The sequence below is a fragment of the Pelmatolapia mariae genome, linkage group LG18 (assembly GCF_036321145.2).
Source record: "Pelmatolapia mariae isolate MD_Pm_ZW linkage group LG18, Pm_UMD_F_2, whole genome shotgun sequence".
NCBI classification, from domain to species: domain Eukaryota; kingdom Metazoa; phylum Chordata; class Actinopteri; order Cichliformes; family Cichlidae; genus Pelmatolapia; species Pelmatolapia mariae.
In genome coordinates this window covers 8,994,657-9,005,902 of record NC_086243.1, presented here as the reverse complement: position 1 = coordinate 9,005,902, position 11,246 = coordinate 8,994,657, and positions in this window count along the sequence as shown.

Genomic DNA, 11,246 nt, shown 5'->3' with positions numbered 1-11,246 from the left:
CTTCAAAACCCTTTGCACACTCTGCTTTGTTTTTCTCACATGATGAAAAAGACAGCCTTGAAATTACCCAAAGGTCTGTCTATCTTTGTCAGTAATATGATGGACACGCTGCAGGGAGTTAATCCATCTTTCCTGCTCATTGTGCTCTTTGTTAGGCTACACTATTATACTGACGATAAATAAGAGAATGAATGCTTCAGTAAAAGGTTATTTGTTCTGATTTTGACACTCCCAGCTTTTTGCCACATTTTGTTAAATAGCTAATAAGACCGCACAATGCTGTCTCCTTAAGAAAATATACTGCTAAAAAATAAATTTAAAATAACTTCTAAATCAGAAAAAGTGCGAATAATATGGAATGAGTAAAGAGGCTGACTTAATCTGGTCAGTTAAGTAGCAAAGTGGGATGTTATTCAGTTAATGAATTTAATAACAGATGCACAGTGAGACAGCCAGCAAACAGGAATGGTTTTACAGATGGAGCCCACTTACATTTTTCCCCTCTCATCTTTGCTAACTGTTTTTTTTACTACTTTTGCATTTGGCTAGGGTCAATGCCACTACTGGTAGCATGAGATGATACCTGGACCCTTCAGAGGTTGCACAGGTAGTCCAACTCCTCCAGGATGGCTCATCAATAAGTACCAGAAGGTTTACTGTGTCTCCCAGCATAGTCTTTCACATAACCATGGATGGTCACACAGACCTCTACAGACTCCCTGACTACGTGTGACTAGATTAGGTATCCAAATCCTTGGACCCATTGTCAGACTCTATGCTGGTGCAGTGGGTTCCTCCAGGTACATGACAATGCCCGGCCTTATGTGGTAAAATTATGCATGCAGATCCTGGAGGATCAAAGAATTGATACCATTGACCAGCCCCAGGTCACCTGACCTAAATCCAACGGAACACCTTTGGGACGTTATGTTTTCGTCCATCCGACGCTGAGATTGTCCAGGAGCTCAGTGATGCCCTGGTCCAGATATGAAAGTAGATACCTCATGACACCATCCATGATCTCAGTAGGAGAATGACCTAATGCTCTCAGGCATGCTTACAAGCATGCAGAGGCCATGCAAACTACTGAGTACCATTTGGAGTCACTGCAATGACATATCAGTTAAATGGACTAGCCTGCCGCATTATTTTTTCACTTTGACTTTCAGGGTGTCTTTTTTTGAGCAGTATATTGTATATACATATTATAGATAGAGTACATTTGTCTTTTAGCCAACAACCTCGTGCTCTATTGATTAAAATGACCTCTACACAGAACTTAAAAGAAGTCAGAGCTTAAATATGCAGAATGCAGTACATAAGTAGAACTAGTTCATGCATATTTCCACTTGTGTAATGTGATAAACACACATCTTCAGATAGTTTTTGAAAGAATACATAGACCTGCCGAAGTGCCGGCACAGTCTTACAGCCTCAAACGCTCAATACCCCCAGGTCCTTAGGTAGGTACGTGGAATATATGGTTAATATAATGTATTTGACCCCAGTGGGTGAGCTGAAAAGTGATGGTAAAGAAGATCAGCCTCAGAAGTCTGACCATGCAGTCCTCGGCATGTAAGGTTAAGAATTATAAAGCAGATCCTGAACACGACAGGGAGCCAAAGAGAAGACATAAACAGAGGGTGATATGAGACTGTTTGTTTGACCTTGTGTGCAGTCTGGCAGCAGCATTCTGAAACGCTCCAAGCGATCGAGGGCTGACTTACTAAGTGCTACAAGAAAAGAGGAAATAGTGTAGGAGCTGTAGCTCTGCTCCACTCTCACTTGACTAGTATTTCTTATCTGATAGAAAAAAAGATCTGTGAAAAAGAAACCCCTTGGATAGGAAGGAAGGAGGTCGTGGAGACCAAGAAACTGAATATTGGCTGAACAACAACTGAACAGCTAAAGGAACACATATTGAAGTGAGCAAAACAAAAGATGCCTCTGCCAAGTTAGCTATTAAGGCCATTTTAAAAAACTACAAAAGAACCTGAGTGACAGTCTGATTCAACAGCCAGCTCCCATCAGAGCCCCACTGCCCTTGAAATGCATCCCTCGCCAGGTGCAATTGGCTGTTAGTGAAGGCCCCTCTTGATGTGTGAAGCTCATAGATCCTGCAGCTGATCAGCACATAGATGTCAGGAGAAGGCAGTTTCATGGGATTTATATGCCGGCTGCCTGGCAGATGAGGGCTAGCTGAGCCTGGGTGAGGATGGCGCTGTTGTTTCTGATGTCACACCTGTTTGTTCTCACAGGTTCAAGACATGAATTACATGTCTTTCTGCTGACTGCCACAAACAGAGATTGATAGGCCACGAATTCTCTCACATGCATAAACCTCCTACCTTTTGGAGACTTTGCATGTGCTACCTTACACAGCTGCAGTAAAATGCGCTTTCGTGACATGTTTTACCACGTCAGTATTTCAATGACATGCCAAACACATTTTTTAAACTTTCTTGTCTCTCTCTGCTGCTTGGGCTGTTTTTATAATCACTTCATGGTTGATAGAATGAGCTGTGAAGCCACCCAAATCTATTAAAAGGTTATACTAAAGTGTAAATTAATTTTCTGTGATTTCATCTTTACCTCATCAACAAATAACCACTGACATTTCATTTGATAATGAACAAACACCCTTCTCTATCTCTGTAGATAGTAAAATAATGTCTGATAACTAACACAACAAAAAGAGGCCACATTGCTTTTCTTTGTCCAGCGCCTAAAAATTCAGATTAGTTTCTCTACGCAAACGACCTCTGACAACAAATGAGGTACATCAAACACAGCTTTTCACATTATATTTCAAATTATAACTACCCAAAGATGTTTGGACGGTAGCAACATGATAACATAATTCAGAGTATTTACCAGAAGTCAGTCATTGTAGAACAAAGTCTTGTCACTTGGCAGTTATTTTGGTAATGCCCCTGGGCTTGGTTTTTCTGAAACCTCTATCTAAATGAGTGAGGAAAGACTCTTCATTTGTTTCAGTGGTCACCAGGGCATAAAAATAGTGTGCATCAGTATAAATAAAATCTGAAATCTAAAAAGAATAAAATCCCCCCCGAACTTATACTTCTACCATCATAGTGTAAAAACCCAGCATGCTAACTTGATCTGCAACTCTGGCCCAACTCAGCTGGTCCAGTACAAAACCAATTAGGGGCAGTGAGGTGGTGCGGAGGTTCGGACTGTCGCAGCAAGAAGGTCGTAGATTCAAATCCAGTTGGATTTCTGTGTGCAGGTTGCATGTTCTCCCTGTGCCTGTGTTGGTTTTCTCTGGGTGCTCCAGCTTCCTCCCACAGCTCAAAGACAAGCAAGAGTTAGATTAAATGACAATTCTAGGCGCTAATGTGAGTGTGAATGGTTGTCTGTCCCGCTGTGTTAGTCCTGCAATAGACTGGCCTGCCTTTTGCCAGCTGGAATAGGCTCCAACTCCTTTGCAACTTTAAACGGGATGGATGGATGGATGGATGGATGGATGGAGTTGCAGATTGAGGATTTTTTTGAGTGACATGGTCTCTTTTATATGGTCTCTTGCCAATGTCATAGATAATACATAATGCAGGTAATGCACAACTAGTGTTTAGAACTTGAAGCTGGTGAAAGTGGTGGCAGTAATATTGGGCCATGCCTCTCAATCTTTAAATTCAGGTGTTTTGAGTCCAATTGTTATAGGTGTAGTAAACTCAAGCACCTAGCCTTGCAGTCTGCATTTACCAACATTTGTGCAAGAATGGCTCCTTCTAAAGAGTTCACTGAATTCAAGCATAGTACTGCAATGAGATGCTGCATTTGCAATTAGTCAGTTTTAGGAACCACAGCAACTCAGATACAAAGTGTCAGACCACATAAAGTTACAGAGCCGGGTCCCTGAGTGCCGAGGCATATAGTGTGTAAACATCACTAACATTCACCAAACTCAATAACTGCCAAACATCTTCTGGCATTAACATCAGCACAAAAACTGTGCACCAGGAGCTTCATGGCATGGCCGAGCAGCTTGTGTAGGTGTAATGTGAAGAAGGCTCAGTGTTTGCCCATTTAGTGTATCTTTAACTGATCTCATTCCCATTTAAGCACATTCGACTAATTTACCAAAATTATTCAATTCAGCTTATTAGATTTTTTAAGTATAGCATCAAAAACAACTGTCTCAACGTGCTTCGATAACACAATGTTCAGCATGTGTATATAATCGCATCAAATTTATTCAGCAGATAACACACATCAATGGCGTTTATACAATATTCACCTTGCCCTGTGATAAATTTAAGTGCACTTATATTAGATCACAATTTATCACTGTTTTGGAGAAGAAAAGAAAAAATCTTGTGGGACTGAAACTGACATGATGCCAGATTTGAGCAGCAGACTGTGAGCTCAGTATAAAACCACTAATCCTGTAAAGTGTGACTTTTGGTGATATAGTGATTTCAGAGCAAGTCTTTGTGTTTGAAATGTTGATGATTTCATCATTTGACATTTTTGTTGACAGAAGCATCAGTCATAAAGTCAGCTTTATTCACAATACAGCTCCTAACAGTCTCTTGTGTGTAGCAACCTTGTACATCACACCAAAGCTGCCTTTTGTCAGGAACTACGATACCCTACTCAGTCATGTAGTTTTTCAACACCACTTTATGAAGAGCAAAGGAAGGATGTTTGCTTTTCCAAGCCTCTGAAGTAGATGTGAAAAACAACTTTTCTGTACAGTTTTTACTTGGGCTACACATACACATAAATGCATCACGTTGAATTAGTTTAGCAAGGATGTATGCTCAGGGTAGCTGTTATAAGGGACAAGTTGTAGTCCCTTATTAGCTCATTAACATGTTTTGTAAAATCTTGAGGGTCAGATCTGGCTCTTTATTACTTTTTTTTAATGTTCTCAAACAAATTTCCTCTTTAAATAGAAAAGACTCATTGGCAGTTATCACAAACGCTTGATTGCAGTTGTTGCTGCTAAGAGTGGCCCAATCAAGTTATTAGGTTTAAGGGGCACTCACTTTTTTCCCTTAATAATAAATACCTTCACTTAGAAACAGCAAACACTTTTCACACTGATGTATTTCTATCATACACTATAGTTGTGGCCTACAGTTAAAAATTCTAAAATACAAATTCAACACTTTGAATCAACTTAGATATTACTTCTGCTTCATTTGTCATAAAGTAACACAGAAACAGAGACAAGCTCGGGCTGTGCAACGCTCTGAGCAGTTGCAGAAAACCCAAGAGCTGCATGTCAGACTCTACAGGCCTCAGTGAGGATGTTAAATGTGAAAGATCATGGCAGTACAATTAGAAAAAGACAGACAGAAGATGGCTTGTTTGGAAGGGTTGCCAGAATAAAGCCTCTTCTCTCTGAATGAAACATAAAATGTTTTACAAGCTACTCAAGTTACCATGAGGTGTGGATGCCTTTTCACAGGACTGCATAGGGTAGTAGAATAGTGCTGTAATGAAAGAATACTAAAGCCTTATTACAACAGAGCAAATCAGACCTTAAACACTGCAAAGACATCAGTGTTCTGTTTTAAAATATGAGCTCCTTCAGGAGGCAAGTTCTAGAGTTGTTACAGAAATAATAGGATCGTGCATATTCTTGAACCAATTTCAATTCAATTCAATTCAATTTTATTTATATAGCGCCAAATCACAACAAAAGTCGCCTCAAGGCGCTTTATATTGTACAGTAGATAGCACAATAATAACCAAGACTAAAAAACTCTGGAATTTTAATTGGATTTTAATTTTTTCCTTTCAATGTGCCCCATGTGAGTCTCCCAGCTATACAGGCTAGCAGGAGTGAATTTTTAACACGTTCAGACTTTTGTAGACTGTGTGATTATGAGCACTGCGGTGAAAAAGTAATGTTTTTTTTTAATTAAAAAACTCCCTCCTAATTTGGCAGTTTCAATGTTCTGATAGCAGTAATGAGATTTGTGCAGGACCCTGTGATGTTGGAGTGACAACGAAACAACCGAATGAGGATCCCAAATGACAGACAACATGACAATTTCAACTGTCAAGGTCTGACAGTCATCTCCATCTCCAAGGACTCAGTGTACCTCACATTTATTTGGTTTAGCATCAAGTTTTAACGCCATTACAACTTTACTAAACAAAGCGAAGTTGAGAAGAAAACCTCTAAGTGTTAGGTTGTTAGATTGATGTACAATCATTATGTTAAATGGTCCATTCAAGGCTCATTTTTATTGAAATTTCAGAATCACTCTTGCCCTTTAGACTTATAGTGCAACGCATGTGCTGTAAGCCAGCGATTTCATATGTGCACACCAAGTGTTTAAAAGTGCTCGTGAGGACGCTCAAGATATCTCTAGGGTAAGCTGATGTTAGGCCTTGAAAATCGGTGTGATGTGGTTAAATTTCCCCTGGGTGATGTGATGGAGTGCTGCTCATCGAGTAACTAACCACCAGACTGGGCCAAAGCAATCCCCCGGAATTATTTGGAGAAAATGAGAGCTCCTCCAACTGCGTACACTGGCCAAATGTGAACTGTATGAGTCAAATGAAGGTTAGTAGGGAAATTGGGTAAATTCTGAGGTATAGTTGTTGAGTCTTTTGAAGACAATGGCACCTTACTCATGTGTCTCTGCCAAGTAATCCACACTGGTGCTGCAAAAGATCGCACTTTAAGTGTATACTGTAGGTATTTCAGATTTTCCAGTGTCCACCAGCGTAATTTCTCTCTCGTTGAGTGACTCTCTCTTTTTTCCTGCTCTCCCTTCCCTTCCTGTCCTGTCCTGTCCTGTCCTGTCCGGTCTGTACTTTATGAATGAAAGCCCATCAACAAGATATCAAGATAAACATAAACGTGGTGTGAGCCTGACAAGAAAATAAGAGTCATCCATCAAAGGGGTTGGCTACTTACACAACATGTCAGAGGAACCCCAGGGTTCTCAGCACACTGTCTGGTTCACTTTAATTTAGGACACTGAACCGGATCACCACATCAGAGATGCCAGAGCACAAAAGTGGAAACAGTGACCAAAAAAGTCCTAAAGGTGATATTTGTTGGCTTTTTTTTAAACACTTTTCTGTTGGCCAGTTAGGCAATGTAGCACGTTTCAGAGCGATGGCAGAGGAGAAGGAGAAAGTCTTCATATCAGGCTTGATATCTAAGCCTCTGGAATCTGCACCATCCTTCTTTCTACAGGTTTCCCCTGACATATCTAAAGTCAGAGTTTGTTAGGTTTGTTATGACCACATCAGTTCTTGTCAGTCCATTTGCTATAGATAAGGCAGTGCTTATACAGTTTTGCCCTCGTTGCTAATGTACATCGGCATCCTTATAAATGCAATATGAATGAAGCCTGATCCACAGCTTAATCTCACCTTTTACCTGGTTATAAATCATCCATTGCAGTGGACAAAGCAACCACATGGTTCATGCTGTCGCAAGAGTACTCACCAGACATCGATAAAATATATATACATAAAAGTGACTACTTGTATGTGTCTACTTGCATGCGATTGTTAGAGATTGCTAAAGACTCCAAGACACCACTAATAAATGATTCTGCTAATTTGAATGTACAAGATAAGCACATACTGTATGCACCATCGGGGACTGAGATGAATTTGACTCCCTGATTAAATTAAATGTTAGTGCGAGTAAAGTGTAGCACATTTTCTGCTGTTGCTGCAGTCGGCTGCTATTTTCAGACTAAATAAAAAATAGCTTAATCTGCAGAGGACTGTCAACAGTTCTTGGGAACAAATTACATCTGGCTCTGAATTAAAAGCACCTACAAAATGAAGTATTTTAATGCAGACCACAGTTTGGCTCAATTTGCACAATGTGCAGACATGCTGCGTGGCAGCAAATTTAAATATGTTGTGTTCAGAAAATACAGGGGTTTATTATATAACTGCACATATGTCTGTACTGTTCAGAGTATAATTAACCCAAAGAAATGGTGATAATCAACAAAGCAGCCTACTGTGTCACAGCGTTCGGAACCAAATCCAGTGAGAATGACTCCATTGTTTTCAGAGACTCACATTGTTTCGCCTTTATTGTAAATTTCATCATTGTTTCTGGACAGTCCATTTTCTCTGATGACCACAGTAGTGCCATCTGTGGCTACTTTGATGTTCTGTAATGTATGCCAATTTGTAAGATTCTCTCTCCCTTATTTTCTTTAGAAAAAGAAAAGAAAAGAAATTTTCTTGCCCTTTGTGCTCAGTCTCAGGGATCATTATAAAGTATGTGCATGTTTTACCAGCAAAGTGACACTGCAAATACTGTATGTAGCAGTACAGAAACCTTTGGCTGTCACAAGATAAGGTCAGATGAATGAATATATGCAGTGTGGCTTATCTTGTGGGCATGCTGTATGCTGGATACAGTGGTAGATGAACTATTCAGTCCTGCATTTAAATGCCAATTTATGATTAGATCATTATCATATATGCACTATACAGGTTGTTAAATACTGTGAAAGTAGCCAGGCAGGTAAAGATACTTTCATCCCCTTGCCATTATTTATTCACAGTTGAGCAACTACACACATAAAAAGCATACGAGATTTAGCTCTGTAGGACTAGCTATGAATTCTTGCTATGGTTAGGTTATTTCTTGGAAGTCCTGTTCTCACTAGTTTTGCTCTACTTGCTCTTTTAAAATTCCTCAGATTAACAGCAGATCAATTCAAGGTGTGCAACCTTGTCTAAAACAAAAAGGGGTCAAATCGTCAAGTCAGTGAAGCTCACTTCTGTCCAATGACAGAGATACAAAGTGGTAATACTAGCAAAGTGAAGAAGCTTGGAGGGATAGGAGTTACAGTCAAAGAAAAGGGAGTTAACAGGCTCAAAATGTGGGTAAATATCCACTATCTCCGTTTGTGAGGGGGTGCAAGAGTCAGTCCTGGAAATGTTCCTGGGAAAGTCTCAAGTCTTTACATACTACACCACTGATTCCTCTAAGGATATTCCTTGCATTTCATTTACTTCTTTGCTGATATCCTTTTCTATTTTCCCAGGGCACAGCTATCAAATATAGAAGTTTATGGTAATTGCAACAAAAAGGATCATTCTCTAATTGGACTACTTATGGTTGCAAATCCTAAGACAAGTGGGCAGGTGGGGATAATGAGCCAAAATAAAAAGAAGAGACAGTGCAAGGTTATTTGCATCCGGACTCTTTGGCAACACACATTAAGAGGGATCTTGCCAGGGATACACAGTCACCTTTGACTTACTCTGTGTTAAACTAAATCTTAACTGTAAAGTGCTCTTTTTGTCTTATCCACTAAAAGACACTTAAAACTCGGTTAGTGACACTTGGGTCAGTCACTTCTGGCATCATAACACACTCTGAGCTCTGATGATAATAAAACTGCCTTTGGCTGACAGAGCAGGAATCCTACTACCAATCAGTCATGTGAAGATAACCTGGCTTCCTGCCATGTTTGCCCGTAACATCACACAGGACTTAGTACAAGCCTCAAGGACTGCATGGGGTTTAATAGCTGAGCACGTGCTTGAATACAGCTCAGTTCACTTTATCCCTGCGATTTTCTAACTGTACTATGATAATCCTGGAACTGCTGGTGCCTCCAGCACCATTTATCACTGCCAGGTTGTAAACCACAAGGCATTAGTTAGAAACCATCCGTCCACACCAATACTCACCCTGAAAAGAACGCAAGCACAAGACTATTTTAGCAGACGATTGTGTAAAGTTGCAGGGGTATCATTGCCATGGTTTGTGCTTCATTCTGGTCAAAAAGCACAGTTTGCAGCTCCTTTTCACAGATTGTTTGACTACATCTACCAGGAGAAACAACTGATTCTTGAGCCAGCCATGTGTGCATGTGTAATTAAATCTCCAACATAACCAGTTAAGTGGTGGGTTAAATTTGTCAGGGTCAATAAATCAACCCTTCCCTCTTTTTGTCTGTTTGCAACAACACAGATTTTGGCCTGTAAGCTCATTCAGCAAAGCTTTCCTATTTATTTTGCTGTCAGAGGGAAAAAGTAGCTTATAAAGAATGAAGATGTATTGCTTTTATTATCTGTTGTGATTCGAGGCAATGCATTAAAAAAAGGGAATAAAGATGGGTCAAAGGTGACACTGTGTAATTACACCAATCATTAAATGAGGTGGAAGATGCGCTTCTTTTTCTTCTCAGCAGTGTGAGCAGTGATCCCTGCGTCACCCAGAAAAAGGGAGTGGGAAAAAAAACTGCATGGTGCCTTTTTTTTAAACTTTATATCCATTCAGTTTCCATTAATTAACTTCAGCAAATCAGGTAGATTATCATGCTTGAGACCGACACAGTGGTTTGAGATATTCTTGTCTGTCTGCAGCTGCAATCTCAAGGTCTTTCAGCTGTAACAGTGCTGACTAAAAAGAACCCAACTAATAAGCAAACTGACAAAAACTAAAAACTGATATGCTGACACCGTCTTGCTCACATTTATATGCACGAAGCACACACAAACGTACACACACATATCTACAATGTAAATTTAAATCAGAGCTCAGAGTGTGTTTTCGCAGCAGTGCAGTTAACTTGATTAAGCATGGAGAAAAATGAATCTCACTGGAACCTACAAATATAAATCCTATAAATTGTGTCGTTAAATTGAAAATAAGTATGTGGCTTGGCATGAGTATGTGTGCATCTTTGCAGATGCTTGCAGCATGTTATGCATCACTTAGACTTGTTTAAAGGCTGTGAGTGCCACACAGAGACTGTATGTTAAAAACAGATGTAGCCACCATCATGAGCCACAACCATTCGGCACTGAAGCCCCACTGTGAAGCCTCGAGCATCATCGTCTTGGTGTTGAAACTCAACCTGACAAGTGAGGGGTGTAAGGGAGGCAAAGTGAGTCAATCCGTTCCTCCTTTTGGTTTCTCAGTGAGCTCCTACTCATGCAGTGCAAAAATAACTTCCAAGACACAAGTTAAACCCACTCTCAAGCATACTTTAGACTGTTTTTTTACTCTAATGGGAACCATAACTTACTTGATGAGCATCTAGTTAGTTAATAAGAAGTGAGGCTAGAGAGCAATATTAATGAACTCATCAGGAAGGCGTTTAATGAGGTCAAAATCAAGTGAGAAATAATGCCATTTTTTATTCAATTCTATGCAGCCTGACTTTGAAACCAGCAGGGGATACTCTGCCATTAAAAGGGTGTGACTTTAAATCGCTTTCATGTTGGCTTCATTTTTCTGACTCAGAGCTTTACATACAGTA